The sequence below is a fragment of the Rhinopithecus bieti genome, unplaced genomic scaffold (genome assembly GCF_001698545.2).
Source record: "Rhinopithecus bieti isolate Rb0 unplaced genomic scaffold, ASM169854v2 scaffold_18466, whole genome shotgun sequence".
Taxonomy (NCBI): domain Eukaryota; kingdom Metazoa; phylum Chordata; class Mammalia; order Primates; family Cercopithecidae; genus Rhinopithecus; species Rhinopithecus bieti.
This window is the reverse complement of record NW_016809319.1, coordinates 516,988-523,702: the sequence shown is the minus strand read 5'-3', so window position 1 is coordinate 523,702 and position 6,715 is coordinate 516,988. Positions and strand designations below refer to the sequence as shown.

General features: G+C 40.0%; 1 protein-coding gene and 1 non-coding gene across 4 annotated transcripts in view; both read right to left on the bottom strand.

Annotated features, from left to right (window-relative positions):
• The window catches only part of SCAND3 (SCAN domain containing 3), a 44,882-nt gene that overhangs the window by 24,866 nt on the left and 13,301 nt on the right, over positions 1 to 6,715 (bottom strand). The gene's annotated exons all lie outside the window — the stretch shown is intronic.
• On the bottom strand, positions 739 to 820 carry TRNAS-GCU (transfer RNA serine (anticodon GCU)). The gene has a single exon. It is a non-coding gene; the product is annotated as a tRNA-Ser (tRNA).

Sequence of the window (6,715 nt, the reverse complement as noted above, 5' to 3'; positions counted from 1 at the left end):
CCACTGCACTCCAGCCTGGGGGACAGAGCGAGACTCTGTCAAAAAAAAAAAAAAAAAAAAGAAAAAGAAACTATTCAATATGGACATTCCTCTCTGTCTTGTTTATGGAAGCATCTTTAGATCTAACTGGGAATGTTGTATGGAGTATATTTTTCAGCTTTGTGGCATCTCTAAGCGGAGACAAATCCTCCTCAAAGCTAGAGATCAACAGACAATAATGGTTAAGTATTTTGTCGGGGATGGGCACTTTAAAGTTAGCAAACAGTAAAAATTTCAGTTAAACTTAGGCTGAAAATACCTGCAAAACATAGTATCAATAATTTGTTGTATATATTTATGTGAGTGATTTTTATCATTTACTTTAAGTTTATTGACAATATTTTTCTGTAGCCCTCAATTAATTATTCAGTTGCTCCCTCAGAAGAACTGGAAACTCTATGGAGAACATAAATATTTCTTGCCCTTAAGAAGGTTACCATTTGGAGGGAAAAGTAAACACTACCCAAAGTGGTGTCTCAACTGGCTAATTTAACTTACAAGTATAATCAGTGTTGCTGACAAGGAATGCTCGCCAAGACTGAGAGAATCTTATACTCAGAACCGAAAATTAGCAGAGGCCAGTTAAGATACATTCAGTAATTTACTCGGTTTCTTGGCGAATTAATCTACCAAAGATAAATGCTAACTATGCAGCATCCAGACCCATCTTTTTAGAGGGTTAAATAAAACCTCACGAAACGACGAGGATGGGATTCGAACCCACGCGTGCAGAGCACAATGGATTAGCAGTCCATCGCCTTAACCACTCGGCCACCTCGTCACATGTTAAGTGTGGTAAAGTCATTTTCTTCCTCCGCACAGTTAGTCCTGTAATAATACTATTTTTAATTGTTTTTTTTTTTTCTGGCGTAATCCTGATTCAGTCCTTACAACGACACTCAGAATCGAGTATTTTTAGGTACATTTCGCAGCAACCACAAAAGTGATAAATGACACCTAGAGTGGTTCAGTTACTCGGCACATATCAAACGAACGGATAAAAACAGTACGCGTAGGTATTAAACACGTAGATCCTTGCTGAACACCGGAATGAATGGACATAGGATTTGAATTCTGATTTGCTGACCTGGCTCCAGCCAGCTACTCTGTGTTCTCCCTTTGGAGGGACCGGATTATTCCTTCTCCTGATAAGAACATCTCCAGGGATTCCTGTTTTCTGGGAGGTGCCAGAAATTAGTAAATAAACTACAACGAACAACAAACAGGCTCTGTGATTCCCTTATACGTTTTTGCTTCTGAGATATGCCAGACAGCAAGGAGACGCTTTCATCTCTCTCTTATTCTTTCTCTGGGGTTTGGAATTATTGCATTGCTGCGATATGCAGCAATGGGTCAAAACAGGGTTGGAAAAAAAGTAGAAAGACTCCCCGATGTGAGCATTTTCGTTCTAGAGTAGTTTGGAATGTTACTGCGTAAGATGATTTAGCCTGGCTGCCACCAACACTTAAAGGGTCGGGTCGGGAAATCTTTCCTAGAACAGGAGCCAGCTAGCTTGGGTCGGGGTTCTGTCCCACTCACCCTGTGACCTGGGCGGGCTACTTCACCAACTTCATCCCATAGTTTTTATCTATCCAGGAAAAAGCTGACTTTGACAATTTTAAATAAACCCAGCACCAAGGAACCCATCTACTCTCTAGGGCTTCTCTGCTTTTCTGTATCTGGTGGAAAAAATTGGAGAGATTATTTCTTGCCCAAATGCTGGGTTTTGTTGTTGTTGTTGTTGTTGTTTTGTTTTGTTTTTCCTTCCTTTGAAACCTTTACTTCTGTTTAGGCAGAAGGGACTGTCTTCTCCCCCCATCAAGTTCCTTTACCAAATTTCATATCTCCATCCTCACCGTACAACTACCCAGCATGGGAAACTGACCTGTGATCCCTTGGTTAGAGGACTAAAGATTTGTTTATTTAATGATTCAAACAATCGTAGTTATCTATTTTAATGAGGCCAGTTATGATTTTCCGGTCTGAGGTGGGTGTATCACTTGAGGTCAGGAGTTTGAGACCAATCTGGCCAACATGGTGAAACCCTGTGTCTACTAAAAAAACAAAACAAACAAACAAACAAACAAAAAACCATTAGCTGAGTGCGGTGGCGCGCGCTTGTAATCCCAGATACTCGTGAGGCTGAGGCACAAAAATCGCTTGAACCCAGGAGGTGGAGGTTGCAGTGAGCCGAGATCACACCACTGCACTCCAGCCTGGGTGACAGAGTGAGACTTTGTCGAACAGAAAAGAAAAGAAAAGAAGAAAGTAATTATAGCAAGGTTGCAAGATACAAGGTTAATATATGAAATTCAATTCCTTTTCCACATACTAACAATACTCATTTGGAATTTGAAATTAAGAAAGCAACACTATTTATATTAGCACCAAAAAAAGAAAAGAAGAAACAGAAAACAAAAAAGAAACAGGATACTGAAATATAAATCTAACCAGATATGTACAAGATCTATGTGAGGAAAGCTACAAAACTCTGATTAAAGTGATCAGAGAATCCAAATAAATGGAGAGATATTCCATGTTCATGGATAGGAAAACTCAATATTGTCAAGACATCAGTTCTTTCCATTTGATCTATAGATTCAACACAATCCCAATCAAAACCCCGTGGGTTACTTAGTTTTAGAAAAAACAAACAAACTCAAAATTTACATGGAAAGGCAAAAGAATCAGAATTGCCAACATCATGCAAAAGAACAATGCTGAAAAACTAACACTACCCAATGTCAAAGTTACAGTAATCAGGACAGTGTAGTGTTGTGATATGGTTTAGGTGTGTCCCCACTCAAATCTCATCTTGAATTCCCACACATTATGAAAGGGACCTTGTGGGAGGTAATTGAATCATGGGGGCAGGTCATTCCGTGCTGTTCTCATGATAGTGAATAAGTCTTATGAGATCTGATGGTTTTAAAAAGGGGAGTTTCCCTCCACAAACTCTTCTCTTGTCTGCCACCATGTGAGACATGGCTTTCACCTTCCACCATGATTGTGAGGCCTCCCCAGCTACATGGAACTGTAAGTCCAGTAAACCTCTCTCTTTTGTAAATTGCCCAGTCTTGGGTGTGTCTTTATCAGCAGTGTGAAAATAGACTAATACAGTTGTCAAAATAGAAAAATAAATGAATGGGAAGAAGTGAGTTTCAGAAATAGACCTATAGTAAACTTATCTTTGACAAGGGAGCAAAAGCAATTCATTGGAGAAAAGCATGATTTTTTTAAACAAATTTTAATAAAACAATTGGAGATCCATATGTTAAAAAAAAGACTTTAGACATTGACCTTAACATTTTCATAAAAATTAACCCAAAAATTGATTATACACCTAAATGTAAAACACAAACCTATAGAATTTCTAGCAGATAACATAGGAGAAAATCTAGGTTGTGTTAGCTTTGGCAATTAGTTTATAAAGACAACACCAAAAGCAAAACATCTGAAAAAAGAAAAAAGTTGGATTTCATTAAAATTAAAACTTCTCTGTGAAATACACTGTTAAGGGAACGAAAAGAAAATGTACAAGAACTCTCAAAAATTTAACAAGAAAACAAACGACCTAGTTAAAATGTAGGCAAAAGATCTGGACACTTCACTAAAGAAGATGGCAGCTAAGCTTATTTATAGATTCTCAACATCATATGTCACTAGGGAATTGAAAATCAAAACAGTAGGTGTGGAGTGGTGGCTCATGCCTGTAATCCCAGAACTGTGGGAGGCTAAGGCAGGCGGACCACCTGAGGCCAGGAGTTCGAGACCAGGCTGGTCAACATGGCAAACCTCCATCATTACTAAAAATACAATAATTAGGTAGGCACGGTGGTGTGTGACTGTAGTCGCAGCTACTTGGGAGGCTGAGGTTAGAGGATTGCTTGAGCCCAGGAGATTGCAGTGAGCTGAGATCCCACCACTGTACTCCAGCCTGGGTGACAAAGTGAGACTATTTCTCAAAAAAGTAAAATGTAAAAAGTAAACAGAGTTTTAAGAAATTTATCACCCAGAAACAATATATGAACCTACTTTGGATCATAAATCGAACAACTCACCTATAAAAAAATTTTTGCATAACTGGGAAAATCAAACATGGACTAGGTATTAGATAATATTAAGAATTTTAGTTAAATATTTTAGAAGTGATAAAGTTATTAAAATGATGGTTTTGTTTGTTCATTCTTTTTGTTTTCTGTGACACAGCCTCAGGAGGTCCTGATAACATAAGTCCATTTTTTAAAATGTTCTTTTCTCTTAGACATATACTGAAGTATTTAAACATCAAATTACATGATGCTTAGAAGTAGCTTAAAATACTTCAGTGGAGAAAAGGAGGGATGAATGAAATAACGACAGTAAGACTGCTAATTGTTGTCTACTAGGTCTGCCGGAAAGTCAGTACACCATTCTGCTCTAACCTTTAACAAACCCACACAACCCTACAACCCCAACCCATTCCACACTCTCACTCCCAACCACCACACACCCACCCCCCAACACAGAATCCAGAAAACTCCCCGCTCTAACTTGTGTAAGTTTGAAAGCTTTAATAAACAAAACTAGAAAGGGAGCTTTTTTCTTTTTCTGTTCTTTTCTTTTTTTTTTTTTGAGACGGAGTCTTGGCTCTAATGTCGACCGGCCCGGGCTCGGAGTCCGCAGTGGCCAGGATCTCAGCTACACGCAAGGCTCCGCGCTCGCCGGGTTTATGGCATTCTGCCGCTCCTGCCTCAGCTCGCGGAGTTAGCTGGGACTACAGGCGCTCCCACGCTCGCGGCTATTTTTTTGTATTTTTAGTAAGAGGGGTTTCACCGTGTTAGCCAGGATGAGTCTCGATTTCTGAGCCTCCGTGATCCGCCCGTCTCGGCCTCCCCACACAGTGCGGGATTAGCAGGCCCTGAGGCCCCCACCGGCGCCCGGCCAAGAGCTTTTTTCAATGCAAGCGTTAGTTGTCAACTACCTGTTTTTGTCAATGATATTCAAAATTACTCTCACTCTTGTTTCAAGGGGAGGAGGGGGACAGGGTCTTGCTCTGTCGCCCAGGCTGAACTGCAGTGGTGCAATCTCAGTTCACTGCAGCCTCCGCCTCTCAGGCTCAAATGATCCTCTCACCTCAACCTCCCAAGTTGCTGGGACTACAGGCATGTACCACCACACCTGGCTAATTCATGTGTATGTATTTTTAGTGGAGATGGGATTTTGCCATGTTGGCTAGGCTGGTCTCGAACTTCTGACCTCAAGTGATCCGCTCGCCTCAGCCTCCCGAAGTGATGGGACTACAGACGTGAGCCACTGCGCCCAGACAGAACTCTCACTCTCAAGGCTCCACCGATGTTGAAGTGTTTGAGGGGGGAAAAGTCGTTGTTCTGTGGGACCCTGGTACTGAAGACACGATCTGGGTGACCCCTAGCTCTTTCCTACTCACCCACCCCGCTATGCTCTCCATTTCCCTCTCTCTTCTGACATAATGAGGCATGCAGGCCTGAGTGAAGGAGTACCTTCTGGCAGCTATGGGAACTATGGCTATGCTGATAGTGCATATAATGCCTGTGAAGAAGAAAGAGAGACTCACTAAAAGTTTGACCTAAATAGGTCCTTTGGTTTATTTTTTAATTTAATTTAATTTTTATTTAATTTCTTCTGATGGGTTATTTTTTCTTACATATGACGATGATAATTCATGACACTTAAATAGTGATGTTTTGTTTTGTTTTTGACACAGAATCTTGCTCTGTCACCCAGGCTGGAGTGCAGTGGCATGATCTCAGCTCACTGAAACCTCAGCCTCCTGGGTTCAAGTGATTCTCCTGCCTTAGCCTCCCAAGTAACTGGGACTACAGGTGCGCACCACTACACCCACCTAGTTTTGTGTTTTTAGTAGAGACAGTGTTTCACCATGTTGGCCAGGCTGGTCTCAAAACTCCTGAGTTCAGGTGATCTGCCCACCTCGGCCTCCCAAAGTTCTGGGATTACAGGCGTGAGCCACAGTGCCCAACCCCTTTTTGCCTAAATCTTCCTAATAATTTTTGATGATAATGACCTCTCTTTCTTCTCTGCCCTAATACCTCATTCTCTAAATAAAGCTTATGATTTTGGCATGTGTCTAGTAGGGCACAATTCATATATGTATTAGTCTAGTCACTGTTTTATATTAACTTTATAAATTCCATTGACTTGGCTTATAATAGCTTTATGATTTTTGCTACTTCGGTAGGCCATTTGATTATCGTTGGTGACAGAATAATGTAATTACTAAACTCTGAATGGAAATAAAGTATTCAAAACTCAAATTGAACTTGGAGTATTGTTGCTTTAATTTATGGAAAGCAAATCATAAAGGTGGACTGCTGAGTAAAAGAAAATATTAAAATAATATTAAATACTCTGTGTTGCTGCTACTTTGGGATTTATCCATTTGTAGGCACCAAAATAAATTTTAAATAAAATTTCAAACACTTTCTCATCCTTAAAGTTTACTTTGATGGGTACACAAGTCTAGATTGGCAATTATTTTATTTCAATATTTCCAAAATATATTTTATTGTTTCCTGGATTTTACCATGAAGATGCTTGTTAACATTCTAATTGTTCTTTCTTTGCAGAAAATCTATACATTCTCTCTGGCTGATTTGAGACATCCTCTTATGTTTGATATAACACAGTTTCAGTATGA